This window comes from Abramis brama (assembly GCF_963993115.1).
Source record: "Abramis brama genome assembly, chromosome: 23".
NCBI lineage: Eukaryota > Metazoa > Chordata > Actinopteri > Cypriniformes > Leuciscidae > Abramis > Abramis brama.
In genome coordinates, this window is record NC_139985.1 from 12579892 (window position 1) to 12589939 (window position 10048).

The window sequence follows — 10048 nt, forward strand, 5'->3', positions numbered from 1 at the left end:
AAAGTCTTGGGTACATTAAACCCAATCATTATAATGACTACGCCATTAAGCCTAGAATCTATGAACCGTGACAATAAAACAGAGCAGAGAGCATAATTGTGTAATTAATAGATACTACCAAGAGCTTACCAAAGCTTACTGTGGCCTTATTATGTTTCTATCCAGCCATGTACTGAAATGAAACACAAGGGCAGAAGGTTGTTTATTGGGTCATAATTGGGATACGGAGCACTTGCACATGAATACTAATATCTTGCATCAACCATGACATTTTCCATTGCACTTTTTCTTCTACTCTTTGCAGCCCTATAGACTTGCATGAAAGATAATTTTGTCATTAGCCCAAAAAACTTTTTTCCTTAATAACAAGTTTTATTTTAAACCAAGCACCTTTAATAAAGTCTTTAGTTTTTTTTATATGATAATTTTGCGACTCGGGGTCTACAAATCCTGCAAAGGCTCATTGACTCTGCTGACATGCTGCCTCTTAGGCTTGTGCCATGCATTATTTAAGTCTTGCCTTTCTCGATATTTCACCTTGCTGTCACTCACCGAAGCGGCAATAATCAAAAGCAATGTTAAATGAGGTTTAAAGGGCTGCTATACTAAAAAAGAAAGGAGCGAGGGCGTTTATAAAGCCAAGCACTGAATGATGCTAATTAATAAGTGAAAAATTTGACTGATATGAGTGTGGTACCTTTCATTCAGAAATTGAACATTGTGTGGCTGTCCATGGCCCAAATATTGAGCTGTCACCTGCATGCTGATATAATGTACCTCAGGACTACTGTACCTTACTGTCACAGTCACTCTAATTGGAGCCACCACAATAGACAGGAAAGCACCGACGCTAGGAAAAGTGCTGAGGTTGGGTACAGCATGGCTTTAGACAGCGTTGTGGCAGCCGGCGGTGATAAGAATCGTCAGCTTAAAATGCTGTTTTTGCCTTGGCTTGTGTGAACGTCTGAAACTAGATCTCTGTTCGAGCTGAAATGGCTCAGATTTCACAGATCTTAAGATCTGTGCTAAAATTGCTTAGTCTAAACAAGGATGTTTCATTTGCAAATATGATATTTTCCCAAGCAAAGCTTGATCTTCTGAATTGGAATTAAGCTGCACTGTGGCACCTCTCAATTTGTATTTCAACAAGTATTTCTAGTTTGTACTGCAGATTTGCAATGCTAAAAGACTTTAGAACACTTTCAAGACATGATTTATTCTTCAGTTTGGTCCCCTGGCCTAGACCCCTACAATGATTATATAGAAAAAATATAAATATTTTGAAACAATCATTGTAGTTTTAAAGGATATATTATCAGAATTGTGAAATACTCAGTTGACCAGAATTTCATTATGTTGTGCCCATCTATAATAAATGCATTAAAAGTTTTTTTTTTTTTTGATAAAGGCAGTCAGACTTTGATCGTATCATTTTAATTAAATTTCATTCTTCAAGATTTCAAATGGTCAAACGTGGCCCTAAATGAAGAATCACGTATAAAGATTAAATATGCATGATGCACAAAACAGTGGCAGCTTGTGCACCACCTGTTTCAATTGTCCTTATATGCATCCACACATTTAACGGCACCTCACTTCCTCCCCGTGCACTGCAGATGGTACGTAAGGTGGTGCCAGTCTGGGCCTTAAAGGCCACGGCAATATATCAAACTCACAAGAGAAAGTGTGTGAGGGCAAGAGACCTGAGAAGACAAACAGCCTCATGTGGACCCACTAGTCCTCCTGTAACTGAAATATAAACATGATAGTCTAATTGATAGATTTCCTTCCTGTTTTCAATTCCTGTTTCGTTGTTCTTATTCATGTGTACCCACTAGCCCTCCTTGTTTTTTTGTTTTTGTTTATTGGTTACGTTTTTCTCTTCTGCCCAGTTGTGTTGCCGTTGCCTATTGACCCCCAGAATTCTCTGGTCTTGGACCGCTCTCCTGGAACTGCTTGCCTGCTTGGACTGTCTTTCCGTTTTGATTGTCAGCCTGTTATAAACTGTGAGCTTGGACTCTCGCCTCACGACTGGATATTATATGCTGACGGACTGATCTGGTTTTCGACCCCAGCCAGTTTGACTTACCCTTTCCCTGTTGCCCAGAGTTGGTTCAGAGGCCAGCAGCTCGCACTGTATTTGTGTTGTAATAATACTCACAGTTAATCTTTAAAAACACTAATAATATGATAACACTGTTAAATGTTACCGTTAATAAATATTTAAATAAATATTTTCATACTGTACATTAATTCTGTGATGCCTAAATTCACTTGTAACATTTAAAATGACCGATTTTAGATTTGCATTCTTATTTTTCTATTTCATTTAAAAAAAGAGAGAATTTAAATTTAACATAGCCCTTTCGTCCGTTATCACACAAAAAATAAGTATCAGCTTATTCGTTATGAAAATAATTAAGCTTATTTGTATCAGACAGAATTTTAAAATACAGATCCTCCATATATATGCTCATTCTGTTATCTGTTCCCTGGTTGCCGTGGTTTTGTTATGTTTATTTTGTTAATAAACATTTTTTTTGCTACGGACTCAACAACCAGGTACAATCCAAACTCATCCGTGATGGTCCTCGAGGGTAACTGAGTTCCTGGATTATTCCCTCCGGGTAAGCGGCTCTGCCTTTACTCTGGGTGTCATGGAGGAGGCCTCCGTTTCAGAGCCCTCGGACAAGATGGCCGCCTCTACGCCTGTGTCTTCCGTCAAGATGGCCGCCTCTACGCCTGTGTCTTCCGTCAAGATGGCCGACTCTACGCCCGTGTCTTTGGACAAGATGGCCGACTCTACGCCTGTGTCTACGCCAGTGTCTTCGGACAAGATGGCCGCCTCTGCGCCTGACCAGCTCTGGCCCCCTGAACCGTCGGATCCTCCCTGGCCCCCTGAACCATCGGCGCCTGCTCCGCCCTAGATGCCTGCACTGCCTGCTCCGCCCTGGCCTGCCGCAGTTTTCAGGCCCTCTTCCTCTCCATGGACCTGGCCCTCCAACCCTCCCCTGGTCCACCTCCACTCCACCACCCTCCTGGACTTTTTTTTTTTGCGGAGTGTCTGGAATCCACTCCTTAAAGGGGGGGCTCTGTCATGATTCCTGTCTTGTGTTCCCCTTGTGTGGACTTTTATGTTATTTCCTGTTTTGTGCCATGTTTAGTCCTTTGTAGTTTTTCTTGTTGATCCAGAATATGCTTATTTGTTGCTCAAGTAACATTTATTGTTATTATCAATTTTTTAAATTGTTGTGCTACTTAACATTTTATGTGGTAACCATGATACACTTTTTTCAGGATTCTTTGAATAGAAATAACTGCATTTATTTGAAATAGAAATATTTTTAACATGATAAATGTCTTTACTGTCACTTTTGATCAATTTATTGAATCCTTGCTTAATAGGAGTATTAAATTATTAAAAAATATTACTGACCCCTAACTTTTGAATGGCATGTAATCTTGTAATACATATTCCAGCTATCTTTTGACTGAAACAAATGTTACTGGTCTCATAGTGAAGAAGAGACCAGGAAAGACTGCAGGGAGAACTCTCTCTATTATACATTTACTGTGATAAGACCTATTAAAACAGATGACGCTGGGGTGGTGGATGGCCGTACCGAGGGAGAGATGGCAATTACGATGCCCAGTGACTTCAATTGGAGCATGGCATGTTCTCACTGACAGATACAGCATCTGCAGCAGCAATGCCTGGATGAGAACAATGACCACTCTATATCCCAGAAGTGCTCATTGCAGGACACAAAACAGAAGCTTATCTGTACTTGAGCACTTCAACAGTAGAGATCAGAGAACTGAGAAATTCCCCAGTCCTCTTTATTTGCCACCTCCTCCATCACACACAGGCCCATCCATTCTCTCTATGGCCATATCTCAACGAGACCCCCATAACCCAACAGATGTGGAGGTCCTTGACCTTTATTACCCTCTGACAAAGACATCTGACCTTGTGGTCTTTGACCTTCCCAGTGAACTACCCCTCTCAATTTGATCAGACTTTTTTATTGCCACTTCCAGTGAACAGTTGAACTGCTAAAGGCACTCATGACCTGGATGTGTTCAGTTCAGGGTTAAGTAAGTACACACTCTCTCTTATGGATGAATGAGTCTTTTAAACATATGTGATGATTCCGTTTAGATTTACTTGGCTTCAGTTAAAACTTCTTTTTTGTAAGCACATGATCCTGACTGCCTGAGCTCGTGGCTTCAATACTCTTGCTCTCTATAGGATCATTTTTCAGCAGCTGGACAGAAATGTACTTCCAGCTCCCATACTAATCTAATTTCATCTCACATTAACACAAAGTTGCATAGCGCTGTGGATGCATCTCATTCTCACTTCATCCGTGATCCATGAAAGGATTACTGAGTCACTTTTGCTTTCTAGAAGTGTCTATTGGCTACCACTTATGAAATGTGAATATAGAATGAAGCATTTAATAATGATATTGTAAAATGATATTTAAAACAAAAGTGTATAATCATTTCAATTTTAAAATGCAGGGGTAATCATAAAACCTGTTTAAAAACAGCCATTTGTTGCCTTACTGAACTAATTTCGGCAGTTTAAAAATATTAATTCTGTTATATTAAATAAATAATTTTACTTGATTAAAACAGGTTTAATTAAATACCTTTTAAGGGTATTTGACGAAGCATTTCGTTTTCAGCAATGAGTCATTCAAACACTTCACAACATGAACAAATTAATCATGTGGACTAGCTACAAGTGTGCCAGTTGAAGAAATAGGTTTATTGATCGGAGCTGAATCACAGGTCCTAACCTTGACATTCCAGAAGCAAAGCAGCATGGAAAGCATTACTTTTTGAGGCACAGAATATCCCTTATTACCTTCAAATTCTTGGGAGTAAACAGCATGCAGTGTAGCAACAGATATGACTGAGGCATACAAAGTTCTGTCATGAAACTCATATGGCGCAGACTAACAGGTTCTTAACTCAAACGGCTTGCAATCATATTCTCTATAGGGCACAGCTGATTGGTTCCTGCTGTATCATAGCCAATGAGCTTGTGTGCTCAACCTTCAAATACTTGGTTAGCATTTGCCTTGCAGTGCGCTTTCAGAAACCCTCCACCTTCCCCAGTTCCACCTGTATAGATCTGCTATGGGTAATTTATATGCTATATTGTACAGCAGCAGCATGTCTTACTTGCTCACAGCAGCGTGTTGTGTATGTATTGGCAATAGCAATTTTTTACTAAATAACTGTTTTTGTTTTTTTTTTAAATAATTTTATTTGGCAAGGGTGCATAAAATTGATCAAAAGTGACATGAAAAACATTAATAATATTACAAAAGATTTCTATTTTAAATAAATGCTGTTCTCATCAAAGAATCCTGAAAAAAAGCATCACGGTTTCCACAAAAATATTAAGCAGCACAGCTGTTTTAAGCATTGATAATAATAAGAAATGTTTCTTGAGCACCAAATCAACATAGAATGATTTCTGAAAGATCATGTGACTAATGGACTAATGTAGAGTAATAACTGCTGAAAATTCATCTTTGCCATCACAGGAACAAATACATTTAAATTGAAAATATATTAAAATAAATTTTAAATTGTAATAATATTTCACAATATTACTGTACTATATTCTTAACCACATAATTGCAGCCTTGGGTAGCATCAAAGACTTTTGAACAGTAGTGAATGCATATATTACTTATCGAGGCTAGCTGTTCTGTTGCTACACATTTTGGAATATTTTGGGAATAAGAAAATCCCATTAATAATTGGATGTATTTTTTTAAGGCATGTTGGGTTATTTTTCATGTCACCAAAGAATAAAGTGCCCCACGTGGGCCACGCATGGGCCAAAATAATCTGGACACACCTCTGCCCGGCGGTATGAGTCCACTCGATCGCTCAACCTCATCTGCTTCTGAAAGCATCGGGAACTTGTGAATGTTTTATGAGGCTGGGTGGATATAGCACACGCCCTCATTCCAGTAGATTGTGAAGCTATATTTACATGAATTATTTTATAAAAAATTCTAGGTCATAAGTCTGCCAAAATCAGAGTCTGCCAGATTCAGCACCATCGTGTCCAAGATCTGCTTGAGTACTACTCTGTTTTTGTTCTTTCTCAGTCTCTCACTGTTTCGCATTTTTCAGTTCTAGGCGCACACCTGAGCACACTGATGGGGCTGCTGCGGGCCAGCATTAGCAGTCCATGGTGTACTTTTCCACAGTGCTTGACTGAGCTTTAATTTGCTGGCGCTGCCCGGTCTGTCACTATCAGGTTTAACCCCTGGCCATGACTGTCCCCAGCCTCCAAAACGCCTCTGAAATACTCTCTCTCACTACAAGCGTCACCAATAAACCTGAGTCATTGACCATTTATACTACCTTTATTGCTTTGCCCAAATTACCTTGCAGTTTTCAAAATGCAGCTGGACTAAAATCAAGATTCATCTACGATGTGAAAGACCGGTCAAGTTCAGTTTACGGTCAAGCGATTAGATCTAACTTGGATACAATACTTCTGGTGCTTCAGATAGCATGAAAGAGGCAGGCAGATTTTAAAGAGCTCAAAGCGCTAACTGAGAGCACAAGGAAAACTGAGCGAAGAACTAAACTCAAAGGGAAACCCACTGAAAAACATATGGCACAATGCATTGTGTAAAACATGCCTGAAATGATTCAGTCGGTTCTCAGAATAAGGACAGCTTTTCTGAAGTACTGCAGATTCAACTGATAAGAACAGAATAAAACCCTGATACATGAGCGAGAATTTCGTGCCATAAGGCTGAGTCACAGAACAAGTCGGTTAGTATTGGGGGATACTGACCTTGGTCTGCTTTTGTGTATGATCAGAATTTATGAACTGGAGCAGTTTGTTCAGACTCGGGTCTGCATTCTTTACAACATGTTGCTGAACTTAATTGCAAATGCCTTTATTGTTATCCTTTAATTTATTACTTCCTGAATAATATTTCAAGGCTACTGTACAAAAATATCTCTATACAGATCAAATTCTATTTAAACATGTAGCCTACTTTATTTTTGAAAGTAAATTTCTATAGGCTATGTATACCTGAAATTCTTGGCAATAAAAAACCTACTGAATATTGTAACAATTATAGTTCACAATCAATTATTGTTACAGGATTTTTAGCTAAATTAAACTATTATGAATCAAAACAATACAATTTTATTTAGGCTAATTTAAACCACATGTGACAACTTGCCCCGGTAATAATAACAATGTGACAACTTGTCAAGTTTTGCACAAGGTGTCTGAAACCAACATACAAAACCACTGCAAGGCAAACCACTCATTAGTGTAATTGGATGTTGTCACAGAAGGACGTTTTGAGGCAAATGTCCAGACATTTGCCTCAAAACGTCCTTCTGTGACAACTAACAGTTAGCCCCGGTCTCCCCTCCACATTGGTAAGTAGTCTTTAATTCAACACAGAACGTTTGAGTGTTACAATTGCACCAGGTCTCCCTAATAATGACACTTCTGGTATAACAGTCTTCCTCAAAGAATATTTTAGGTTGACTTTGGCCAGTAGTTTGCACAGGTGTTTAAGGTAAGACACATGCCTGTCTTTCAGCCGCTATAATTTCAATAAGGGTCGTCACTCCCGTGTAAACAAAACGCCGCCACTATCCGTTTACACCAGTCCGCCACATTATTCTCCAATAAACGTCTTTATTCCCTATTGGCGTCCAAATAACTGCAGTGTGACACAGAAATATAACCAAATGATAATAATTCCGCTAGACTGTATTGCGCAATCCCATTCAAATAGATAGCCTACTATAATGGGACGCTTAAATTTTCAGAGCAGACTATTTCACAACGCGTGTCATCCTAAAATGGTCCCACGAAAAACCAAACAGAAATTAACAGGAAATATAAATAAAAATGTTAAGTGAATAATTACGGTTTGGTTTTTAAACGTGCTTTCTTACCTTTGTAAAACAGCTTTGAATGAGGACGTGCTCGCGTCTCTCTTCCTCCTCCGGTGACGCTGCTGATGCCGCGCGCTGCGTAACGGCCACTGGCCTTTTCAATAGCTTAATGTTACGATTTTTTCTCTCTCTCTTTACCAAGCAACTGCAACCTCCGTCGCAATAAGGATGTCGTCGTCTGCACGACACGATCCCTCTTCCTCACTATGTCTCTATCTTCCTTTCATGATAGCCTAAATCATTCCCCTCCCACTCCCTCTCCCTCTCCTCTCCTCTCCTCCCCCCTCCCCTGCCTGCCACGCTATATTTGATTCAAATAAGGGAATACGATTAATGCAAAGCAGGTAAATAAACCTATTTTTTCTTTTAATACACAGTGAAGGTACACAAAGAAGGTAGAATGTTTTTCCTCAAAGGAGGTTAAGTGTACCCTTCCCCCACCCCTTCACACCTCTTTAATCAAACCCCAATGGCACAATACGCACAAGCTCAGATCTCAAGGAAACCATACTGTCCGTGTTCAGATTGTTATTTATTCCCCTTCCCCACTGATTCATAAAGATGCATACATAAAGTGTGAATAATTTTACACAACCCTGCTGCATACAAATAAATTGTTCTCTGAAAAAAGTGAACATTTATGCAACACAGAAAAGGCCTACTCATTTTACTCGAAAGGACTGAAAATAGGTTTGTTCCTTTCAACAGAAAAATCACAAATGAGGTTTCAATATCTCAATCAACCTGATCTCATGAGAAAACGTAACTATTTTATGAAGTGGTGATTTTGTATAGCCTATGATGTAGTTTGTATGGAATGGTATAGGCTAAAAATTGTAAGCAAGCAGGTCCACCCCTATAACCCCACTCCAAAACTCAGTAGAGTGAGATCATACGAAAATATAAGAATTCATACGAATTAGGAATATGGTCACATTAGCAAATTTTCACGAACAACAGAGTTCCATTGTCAATAACGTTGCGATGTATGAAGCAGTCACTTTCAAACCAAACTTGAACCCATTGCGAAATCTCTGTGCGGAAATCTTTCACCTTTATGCAAAACTCCCTATCATGTGGATTCTTGACTGGATTTTGCAGGCAAAATTTTGCAGAGCAATGGTTAATGTGACCTCTCTTTTCTTTCTTTCTTTCTTTCTTTCTTTCTTTCTTTCTTTCTTTCTTTCTTTCTTTCTTTCTTTCTTTCTTTCTTTTTTTGTTTTTTTTGTTTTTTTTGTTGTTTTTTTTTGTGTGTGGCAAAAACCAATTAGCCGATTTTGAACCAATTTGCCAAAACGCATAGTTACAAACAGCCAAAACAGTGATGTGTTGATCACAATTGTTTCAATGGAGAACTAATGGGCAGCAGCTTCTCAGATTAAAAAGTTAGAGATCTTTATACTAATGGAAAAACCTTCTATAGATTATTTAAATATTCTTCACACTAGAAAAAAAAAGAGAGCTTCTTTTAAGAACTGAAAGGCTCTTTGGGGAAACCAAAATAGTTTGTATGGCATTGCTGTGAAAAAAAACCCTTTATTTTTAAGAGTGAATAATAAGATCAAATTATACATTCATTTCTCGACCTACTGGAGAAACATCTGAAAAAAAGTGTCTGCTTTCATGAAACGTATCTTAGTTAAAGCTAATGAGCAATAAAAGAGCAACATCCAAGCAATAAAATTCTCCTTTGAGATTTTCTTCACCTTTTTATTGGTAATACTTGTAAACACAACAGATCTGTTAAAAAAAGAAACATTATAGGTTGGAAAAATGTATGGCCATGGCTCTGAGAGAAAATTTCTTTTGAAGAACTTTTGTTTTGGCTCAATATTCAAAACTTAAGTCTGAAAAGCCAAATATCATTCATTTAATTAAATGCCAAAGGATTTTTTCTTTAGAGAAGAACAAAGATATACAGCATATGTATATTACATTCATTTTCTTTCTTTCTTTCATAATTGGTTTGAAAAATTGGACACTGGAGTACAAATATACAGACATAATTTGATAAAAAAAAACTAGCTACAGGCAAAAGTTGCTCAATGGCCTAATCCAGTAATAAACTAATCTT

The 10048-nt window shown here is 38.3% G+C and overlaps 1 protein-coding gene across 1 annotated transcript in view; it reads right to left on the reverse strand.

The window, feature by feature from the left end:
• Positions 1–8207, reverse strand: part of cntn2 (contactin 2) — a 29798-nt gene extending 21591 nt beyond the window's left edge. Inside the window, exon 1 of the mRNA XM_084100382.1 lies at positions 7975–8207. The gene's annotated coding sequence lies outside the window, so the exon portion shown is untranslated. The remainder of the gene's footprint in view (positions 1–7974) is intronic.
• Positions 8208–10048: the final 1841 nt, after the last annotated feature.